Genomic DNA, 9,112 nt, shown 5'->3' with positions numbered 1-9,112 from the left:
TCAAGTTTTGGCTTTACACTAATATATCATAGATGCATACATGTCTAGATACTTGTATATTATTATACTGTCTAAATTTTGACCATCTTAGTTATGCAATCAAATATTGTCCTTTATGAACAATGTCTAAAGTCAAAACAAGTGAGACCCTGATGTTCTCACCAAGAAACTAAGGGTCGTTTGGTTTCATGTGTTTTAAGATATAGTATTTATAGTATTAACTAAAAAAATCAATGTAAATAAAAGGCTCGTATAATTCCCCCTTTGTTTTATTTAAAGGTTGTGAGAACGTGTTTCGACACTCACTTAATTGGATGAATGCCAAGATGCTGTAAGCCTATCTTAGTTATTGAAAATAATATTTCATTTATTCTATAAGTTAAAACTAATTTTTGTAATATATTTTATAAGTATAGATGCAGTTTTCCTAGATAAATGTAGCCAAATGGCCCTTAAGATGATTTGTATATCAGAAATGGTTCTTAATGGCCTCTACTTCCTAATGGAATTTGAAGCACACAAAAGAAGAAATTTTATATATCACAATCTGTTCGTTTATCTATTTTAGAAAACTACCTCCTATAAAATGTATAAAAATGTATAAATTACTCACTTAGCATTTTGTGCAAAAAAAATGTTTTCATTTTGTTTTGCACATTTACCTTATTTTCACTTTCCTTTGCAAAATCACATAATTGACTCTTTTCGGAGATGGTCGAACTAGTAAACTGATCATTAAGCTAGTCTGATTTTGTTAGCGGACTAGAAATGCAATTGACACAGGTAAAAATAAGTTGACCTATTAGTTCAACCAGCAAACCGTGCAATTCAATCTGATTTCGTTGAATCGACTGGGTTGCTTTTTAAACAAAAATATCTACTTAGCCTTAATATTCAACTATTCTATTATTTACCCTAGGGTAATTTAATGCTATAATTATATTTTTAAATTAAAAGTGTACTAAAATATGATTTTGTACAAGTCATATAATTTTATATACTTAAACCTAAATGTTAGTTAACAATCGCTAAATAATGGAAGACATTCAATTATATAGCTTTTATAGATTTTTTTTTCTTATTTTAAAATTATTTCAAACTATTTTATTTATTTAAAATAATTATAAATAAACCAAATGGCCCGTGGGTTGAACCAATGACTCAGGATCTGGACTTCTAACCGGGTCAATATCTTATCATGTCTATATTTTTTTTTGATCGAAGTGTTTTGCTTTATTTTTGAGCTTAGAATGAGACTCTTATATTTAATACTAGTTTGTCCTTTCTCAGAAGAAAACAATATTTATTTAAAATAAATATATTAGATGCTATTTTTCTTCATCATCTTTTTCTTACCATTATTTTTCTAAACCAATTTGTTATTATCGTCTTCACAAACTATATACAAGTTCACAAAGATTGTTGTCTTTGTGGTACAAACATGTGGCACGACATAGCACCCTTCCTCTCACCTCTTAATATTGAGTGAAGTGGCCAGAGGAGGCGAGTAACAGCAATGAGAGTCACTACGAAGTCGTTGCCCTTCTCTCTCTTCATCAGTGTCGTTATCGTCACTGTCACCACACGACCCTCTTCTTTCTCTCTCTTACATGTCCTTATGGAGGTTGAAGATGAGAGCTCTTATCAGATCAAGGTGAAAAGATCCACAAAGAGGATCTTGATTTGTCAACCAATTATCACTTTCTATCATCTTCTTTGATCTGCACCTCCATCTAGGGCATTGGTGATGAAAGGAGCGTGAAAGTCATGACGATCATTGGGAAAGGGGCATGATAACCTCCCTCTCCCCTTTCTCTCTCCCTCTTGCATAGGGCCAGTGGTAGAGTATCTCCTCTTACAACATGGACGGCAAGTGCCAAGACATATGTAATGTTATGCTGTGTCATGCGCATGACAATTCGTTTGAGCATATACTTACTAATCTATATTTGTTTTAATTTATTGTCAATTCATACTCAAATATCTACTAGAACTCAAATTTGAACTACTTACTCAAATTTGGATGCTCTAAATTTGCAAAAAGTGCTCCACATCCATACAAAATGCCATAAATTTGCACAAATTTTGTATGTATATCTTTCTCAATATCACTATTTGGGAAAGCTGTCTTTACATCCATTCGATTGTAACTCCAAATTTAAATATACCAAATAGACAAAATTCACACTCTAAGAGAAAATATTTCTTCATAATCTATTCTTTTAATTTGTGTGGAGCTTTTTACTATCGGTTGAGCTATACCATCAACTATTCTTTTTATTTTGAGGACTTAGTTTGTCAAGTAAATTTGCAAACTAATGTACATCATTTTTATCATAGAATCTAATTCATTTGGCATAACAACTTTCTATTCTTCAGATTTAAGTGATTGAAGAGCTTTTATATGAGAATTTGCCTCATTAACATAAATTGAAAGAAATGTCTCTCTTCTCCCTTCAATATCAAAATATTTCTTTATATATTTACCTCTTATAATCTAATTTACTTCAACATTCAAAGATATACTCTTTGGAATGCTCCCACATACATCAACATTCATACAATTATTTCTGTTGTCAATGATAAGAGAAGGAAGATCCAAACCAAGAAATTCCTAAAAAAATTTTACTGCTTGTGTTTTTTATTTTTTAAGAAAATTATCTTCTATGAACTCAACATCATTAGATTCTATCTCTGTTACTTCACATTTATCATGTTGACGAAGAAAAACACAGCCTTTAGAATGAGTTGAGTTAACGTATTTTTATATATTCAATTGCTCTACGATATAATTTCCTAGAAATTGTGAAAGTAATTGAACATGTGCATCACAGCCCCAATTTGAGGACGACGATGACTCAAATTGAGTTTTTTACTAGTCTAAATCTGATACAGTGTTTTAGAAATAGATTTAGAAGGAATTCTATTCAAGATATCAGTTTCAACCAATAGAGCCTCACCCTAAAAGAAAGAGGCAAATTGGCATAAGCTAATGTCTTCGGGCGATTTGCAGCAAAAAGTCATTTAATTTTTTGTAAAAATAGGCTTTCCTATTATTAAATTATAACTTTAATTTTTTTTTTACTGATTTAGACTAATTTACCCTTTCTCTAACCCATTTGAGATTTCCTCTTTCTTTCTTCTCTCTCTCTTCTCTCGTAAGACAGCATTTTAAGTTAGGAAATGCGAGGAATTTGGGAAATACGGGGTAGTTGGGAAATATGGGAAAGTTGGGAATAACAGAGAAGTTCTTATTAAGTACAAGGTAGTGTGAGTATATGAAGCATTTTAAGTCTGCGGTTGTAATAAAAAATATTATAATTTTAGTATATAACACTCTTTTAAGTTGAGAAATGCAAAAAAATTCTTAGTAAATACAATATAATGAGGGTAAAAAGAGTATTTTAAGTCCACGGTTATAATAAAAAATATTATAATTTCATATAAATACATATTACTATTATTATTTTGCATCCAATCAAGGGTATTTTTATCATTTGGTATTATACATCACCATTTTCTAATATAAATTCACTATTCTTTAATACGTTAATATCAACTTTATGTCATATTAAGAGTAATTATTATTTGTTATGGTAGTATTCAACTAAATATTAGAATAGCTTATTCATATAGCTCTTTTTTATATATCAAAATAATAGCACCATCTTTTATTTATAGAAAATAAAATGACACCAACTAAAATGTGCCCGTAGTTAGATAACTGAAAATAATTACAATAGTTATAAAACTAAAAGATGCAATTGAAAGGATGTTTCTTAAATATCTAATAATTAGTTATAGTTATGAAACATGTCTTATCTAAACATTCATTCACAAAATTATTTATTTATTTTAAGATATCATAGAAATTAATATTTCTAACAATCTCCACTTATTTTAAAATAAATAATAATAACTTTGATTTCAAATATGCTTGTTGTTACACAGATATCAATACATAAGTGAAAATATTATATGGTTTGAATTTTTATATAGTGTAAAATTCTCAAAGTTGTATCAGGATGTTAATAGACTTAAAGTCCTTAAAAATTAACAAACTTTATGACACAACTAGATAATCACAGATATCTTTATTAGAATCTCAATATTCTTTCTAGCGGCCCATTTATAGCCATACGTTGAACCCAACTTCATATTGTGCTAGAAGTTGATCAAAACTCCAATAGAAGCGGCCTAACTTCGCACTCACATAAATAGAGTTCTTCTAGATATTCTTGTAGATTAAACACACCTATTATACAACTCATTAAGAGCTTAACTCAACCTCACTTGTTTATTATAAGAATATAACACTTATCAAATAATTTTTGAGTAAGTTGATAATGTACTATATTATTACTCTTCAGATGTATTTTTTCCCTTTGACCTTAGAGCATGAAAGTCTATAGTTTAGGTAGGATTGCAATCCTTTGGTGATATTATTCAATTGGTCTTAGACCCATGTCATAAGATATTTATCTAATTAGGTCTTTTTTAAGGTCTTTAGTCAAGCTAAATTTGTGCATGATCTTCATATTTTAATAGCTGTCTCATAAAATTATGTATGTCTAAGATATATATGTCTTAACTTTTCATTATATGATTCGTTATATGTCTGTGATAAAGTAGTTTGGTTTGACTATCACAATGAATTAAAATAAAAGGCATAAGATTTGGCCATATTGACAAATTAATCAAAAAAATTTATTAACTACTCAGTCTCTTTGTCTTTTTCTCCTAAAGTTACTAACTCAAATCTCATAGTAGCATAAGTTATACAAGTCTGTTTTTTGGATTAGATCCCCAAGAAATAATAGCACCACCAAGAGAGAAAATTGCCAACTTGTAGATTTAGAACCATTATCTACATAGTTCCAGTTTACATCACTATATTCTTCAATAATAAATAAATTTTCACCATAGTATTGTACAAATGATTTAGTTTCTTCAAAATATCCTAATACAAAACATATTGTTTTTCAATATTCAAAATTAAGATAATTAGTGAATCTACTCAATTTATTTATAGTAAAAGCAATGTCTGGACGTGTGCAATAAATTGCATACATCAAATGTTAAATAACTCTTGGGTACTTAAGTTATAATACATATTGATTTTAGGTTTAATTATAGTAACATCCCTTGTACTATAGGGTAGTATCGAAGTGACCATCTAACATTTAAAACACTACAATTAGACCCCCTAAACTACTAGGGGATGTAACAGATTGGACGGTGGCAACGAAAAATGGTTGATTGCTCTTTTATCTCTGACCATGTGGCATTAATCTCTATTTCTACTGGTTGTTATGAGATAAAATGCAGATTACCCATTTTACCCTTCGATGTGATGTGATTTGATTGGGGAAGAAACTACAACAACTTTACTTTTCTCGTCTTCATTTCGAAATCTAATTTTTCTTTCCATTTTCATGTAAGCATTCTGCCTCCTGTGTGCCCTAATCTCCCATCGTCGCTTTTGTATCGTCATCGCCTACATTTTTATCTAAGTAGTCTGAAGGTATACTTTGGCAACCTAATATTTGAGTTTTTTAGTACCCTAACATATTTGATTTTTTTAGTACAAATATCTTGGAGGTAGTGTAATGTCTGTTGGAAAAATATCTAGATCTTGGAAAAATATTTTAAAACCGTTTGATTCCTTCTTGTAAAAATATGGTTATTTTTTTTCTTTATGGTCCCTAATATCTAGATCTATGTTAGATTTTTTTAGTGTGACGATGAGGCAGAAAAATATTTATTCTTCTATAATGGTTGTAGAAAAATGCATTTGTGGTCCCTATTTTGTTTGACCTGATATCTAGTTCACTTTTGTGGTAGTTTTGTCCCCTAAATTAGTAGCAAAATATCTTGCATGCAATATTTATACTAATTAATTTCACATAAAAATATATGCCTTTTGTTTATCAAAAACTGATCATTAATTATGGGGGGAAGATAGTTCGTAGCCCCAATATCAATTATGTTGGAGGAGATGTATCATATATAATAGTGGACCCTGATTTGATGTCCTATATAAAACTGTTGAATATTTTGAAAGAATTAAATTATACTAAAGCTAATGTGTATTACAAGTTGTCTTGTGTTGATCTGAATAGTGGATTAAGAGAGATTACTAATAACAATAATGTTCTAATCATGTTTGGCATGCATATTAGATTAGAGGGAGTACTATTATACATAGATGACCCAACAAAATCCATAGAGGTAGTACATAAACTACCTAAGCTAGTAGAAAAACATACTGAGCTAGAAACACATGTATCTAAGCCTAAAACACTATACCTTCTGAGTTAGAAACACATGCATCTGAGCATGGAATAGATGTATATTTTGATAATTTGTGGGAAGATGATAGTTATAGTGATAAAAAGTGAGATAGTTATGATAGTCATGATGAGAAATCCAGTGACAGTGAAGAGGAACCAGGTTTAGAGGAATCATCAAGTGAAGGTGAATTTATGGATGTTGGTGATTTGCATTCTTCCAAATCTATCTCTATCTTTACCAAAAGAAAAAGAGGCCAAAACTTAGATGTTTTTTATGACTCTTCCAATAATCAAGAGGCAAAAGGTTTGAGGGGGGCTCAAGTAATGATGATCAATCTGATTATGAAGAATATATGGGTGAGAAGGACTTGAAAAGCCCTAGGTTATCTATTGGTATGACTTTTTTTAAATGTGCAAGCATTTAAGCTACTTCTTAAGAAATTTCACATCAAGGAAGATTATAAATACAAATTCATTAAAAATAAGTCCTCTTGAGTGACTGTTATATGCAAGAAAAAATGTGGATTTAAATGTCATGCATCTCCATTAATAGATAGTTCCACTTATCAAATTAAAAGTCTCAAAGGGTCTCATTCATGTGGAAGAGTATAAAAAATCCAACAGCAACAAGTATATGGCTTTTTAAAAAAATATATAGAACAACTAACTTACAATCCAGATTGAAAAGTTAATTCTACGAAGAAGATAATTAAGAGAGACTGAATGTTAAATGTATCAAAAATGTAAGTTTATAGAGCAAAGAAAAAGGCTTTGCAGAAAATAGAAGGAAGCTATATTGAGCAATATGCTAAGCTATGGGATTATTGTGAAGTGTTAAGAAAACAAAATCCTAGAAGTACCATGTTACAAGTTGATAGGCATACTCTAGATGTACAGCTAGTGTTCAGACGGCTTTTTATTATGTATAATGCACAATTTAGAGAATTTTTGGATGGATGTAGATCCATAATTAGGTTAGATGCTTGTCATTTGAAAGGACCATATGGTGGGCAACTATTACATTTTTCAGCATAACCCTTGCTAACAAATAAGCTTTTCTTAGTTCGTATAAATTTATTTGATTCGAACACAAACTTATAACCATGTTTAGAAAGCAAACAATTTCAAAACAAGATTCTTTTGAATATTGAGAGCATGGTATACTACATCATGTAGAGTAGGAATTTTTTTCTATGCAAACTTCAATTACACAAAACCTTTTCTAACTACTTTAGTAAATAAAGGATTACTCATATAAAACGAATATCATCATTTGCAAGTTCATATTTATTAAAAAATATTTATCTCTTCATAAATATGATGAGTTGTGTCTATATCCTTCTACCAATTTGATCATGAGATTATCAAATTTGCCTTAGACATGACAACAATTAGATTTTTTTTTCAACGTTGTTGGATTATTATTGCTTCTTCTTAAGAATACAATAGTCATTTATGTAATATCCATTCTTCTTATAGTAATGACAAATTATATTCTTTTTATTGCTGTTTTTTTTTCCTCACCAGAAGGATTTTCAAATCAAAGTTTCTCTCTTTCTTGTTGTTTGTTTCAGTAATTTATAAAACTTTTGTCATTTTTGTGATTTTTTCGGCATTCTCTCGAAGTCTTGACTCTTCCTTAATTCTAAATTGACATTAATATTAAGAGTAAAATTATCATTATCTCTCTTAGAAGACTTGCGATAGTCTTTTGAACTTAGCATAATTTAACAATGATAGCACAAACTTAAAGTTTCTCGTCTACAAAAATACCTTCAGAAAGTATTTATTGTAAAATAAATTATAAATAGTGAATTTGAGAAAGAATAGGCTTATTGTCAACCATTTTAAAATCAAAGTAAGTGGAGATAAAATAGTTTTATTACTAGAGTCTTCTGTTTTATACTTATTCTCTAAGGCTATCAAAATCTCCTTCATGTCTTCTTATGGGAGTACATATTAATTAAGTGGTTGGTAGGGGATTAAGAATAATACTATGACACAAATATTATCTTTGTCCTATTTTTGTTTTGTGATTTTTTTCTTCTATAATAGACTTTTCAATCAAGATGAGATATTCCTTTTCCATCACATAATGCATCTTCATCATTATACAGACAAGCTCTAGTTTCTCCTTCCACTACTTATAATTATTTTCATCAAAACGATCAAATTTATTATGCGATAATATAGATGAAAATACAGCACTTTAAGTAACCATTTGAAATTACCAAGTAAGACAAAATTTGTTCAAGAAATGTTAGAAAACTAAAAGGTGGAGATGAGTGAAATCAAATAGCTAGTCTGGAATTCTAATCTTATCTATTAATTTTATATTAAACATAAGATTATATGGGGCCGATGGGATAACTAATCCAATTCCATCTTTTTTATCTCATAAATAAATATACCCTAAAATGATCAAATAGCTTTCTTGTAAGAATGATTTGAAAACCTATTGAAATGTAATTTAAAATTAAAGGTAAAAAAACTTGGTCGGAAAAATTGAATAAGGTAAGGTCATGAAAGGTGGATGAATGTGGGTTTCACTGAAGATGTTCGGAACGGTATCTTTTTAAAGAATAACTCTATTGAGAGGCCCCTAAATTCTAAGCCAGAGGGTACGAGAGCTACGACTACGCAACGATAGTTTCATATCAAACAAATTATTAAAATATAAATCACACTATACATTTTATCTATTTTGTGATTTGCACAGTCTTTAAGGATTTTATAATCTGATTATTTCTTCTTTTCAATAATTTTAATTTAACACCCTAATATTACTTTAACTAACTGACATTAATTATGTTATATAA

Source organism: Typha angustifolia, chromosome 10 (genome assembly GCF_048772165.1).
Source record: "Typha angustifolia cultivar Huaian chromosome 10, ASM4877216v1, whole genome shotgun sequence".
Taxonomy (NCBI): domain Eukaryota; kingdom Viridiplantae; phylum Streptophyta; class Magnoliopsida; order Poales; family Typhaceae; genus Typha; species Typha angustifolia.
This window is presented reverse-complemented; position numbering follows the sequence as displayed.